The sequence below is a fragment of the Carcharodon carcharias genome, chromosome 22 (genome assembly GCF_017639515.1).
Source record: "Carcharodon carcharias isolate sCarCar2 chromosome 22, sCarCar2.pri, whole genome shotgun sequence".
NCBI classification, from domain to species: Eukaryota; Metazoa; Chordata; class Chondrichthyes; order Lamniformes; family Lamnidae; genus Carcharodon; species Carcharodon carcharias.
In genome coordinates, this window is record NC_054488.1 from 49,463,452 (window position 1) to 49,465,406 (window position 1,955).

A 1,955-nucleotide genomic window follows, 5' to 3' on the forward strand; every position below is an offset into this window, starting at 1 on the left:
ATTTTTGTTGTTTTAAATTTGTTACATTGTAAATACCCTTCTACTGCTATTGATGATTCATACTTTTATTTGGACACTGGAGAATTCAATAACCGATGTATCCATTTTGTACACATTATTACAGAAAGTATGCTTTCTTTTCACTTAATAGCAACTTAATAAAACTTTCTTTAGTTCACATAATGAGGTGAATAATTTTCCTTAACTGGTTACTTTCCTACATAATCTCCTTTGAAACAGAGAAATTGGAAATGTAGGGTATTTACACATTCGGTGTGATAAATGATTTGCTGCCTATATACCAACAAACAAACTTGATTTCATTGATAAGCCAAGAAATTTTAGGATTGCCATCATCTTTGTCCATGTATCTTAGAGAACAAGCTTCTTCATTAGCAGATGCACTCTGGAATCCACCTCAAAGCCATATAAATCATTTGCATCCCTTTGAAGCCTCATAAGTAGACCACCATAGGATACATAGGCTGATTGTCTTGTGGCTGCCTCTGTCAAGCTATAATCACCTTCTATTCTATAAACTTTTCCATACATGACATGCTTAAATTGGTCAGCCTTTGATGGCCAGTCATCTGTGGGGTTGTATTCTCCATCATCCGGTGTTCCATCTTCATACAAAGTACTTGCTATCACAAGACGAAACTTGTCACCGAGTTAAACAGGGTAAATTTGAATGTTCACATCAAGTATCAGGTCCATTTTAAAGGATTCAGTCTCACAGTGTAAGCATTAAATAGTGCCTGAGGGTGGAAGATCCATGTTGCACTGCCAAGAAATCTGTGGGGATGATTTTCTTTGCTTATTATGAGTCTTGACATTAGAATCAAATGCTGAAAGATTTCCTCTGGTGAAGCAAGCTATAACCGTAACTGAGAGGAACATAATTATGATTTATTGGATATATATCTATATTATATATAAAAAAAACAGCTGGAATCTGTCGCACTGATACCTAATCACAACAATATGTGCAGACATAAGTGTGTGTGTGTATGTATCTGTTTGTGTGTCTGTTTGGAAATGTGTACACTTTCACATATTTATAAATGTGCATTTATGCATGTATACATGTCCGTTAAATGTATGTATATGTCTATGTGAATGCATCAAGACAACTAGGGATTGGCAACAAATGCTACCCTCGCCAGCAACATTCACACCCCATGAAAAAATTAAAAAGGAAAATCACGCGTGTGAAACTCTATCAAACGTTATACCTTCTGGGTCAATATCTTTCACATCAAAAATACCCTCAAACAAAATCCCCGCCATCCTTGCGCAAGTAAAATTGAAGTTAACTTAGAGCAAACACAAACAAGAGAAATTTCAACTGTTACCCAACAGGGCCCCAGTTCAGATGCGACGACTGTGCAAGGTATGGCACTTTGGTCTTGCAGCTATCGGTTCCTTAGGCCATGCCAAAGGAACTCCTAAGCTCCAACAAACTAACTTGCTTACTAAAGTCCCAGCAGTTGTGTTATTTAACTAAAAATAACAATAGAAATTCAAAGTGTTACATAGTAATGACAAAATATATAACTTTAAAATGGAGGACTGTATTTAATTTGGCTGCCTTGGTACAATTAACTCCTGCCCTGTCACTCCACTTCAGCCAACGCACAACCTTGTTCCAATGTAACTCCCCATGTTCAATTCCATGAAATACTTTTATGCACACACATGATTTTCCTTTTTAATTCTTTCATGGGGCGTGAACGTTGCTGACGGGGGTAGCATTTGTTGCCAATCCCTAGGTGTCTTGAAGCATACACATAGACATATACATACATTTAACGGACATGTATACATGCACAAATGCACATTTATAAACATGTGAAAGTGTACACATTTCCAAGCAGACACATAAACAGATTCATACACATACACATACACACTTATGTCTGTACATATTGTTGTGATTAGATGCGAGTGCAGCT

The 1,955-nt window shown here is 36.7% G+C and overlaps 1 pseudogene; it reads right to left on the bottom strand.

Annotated features, from left to right (window-relative positions):
* Positions 1-372: 372 nt before the first annotated feature.
* LOC121293671 lies at positions 373-1,290 on the bottom strand (annotated as a pseudogene).
* Between the last annotated feature and the right edge of the window lie 665 nt (positions 1,291-1,955).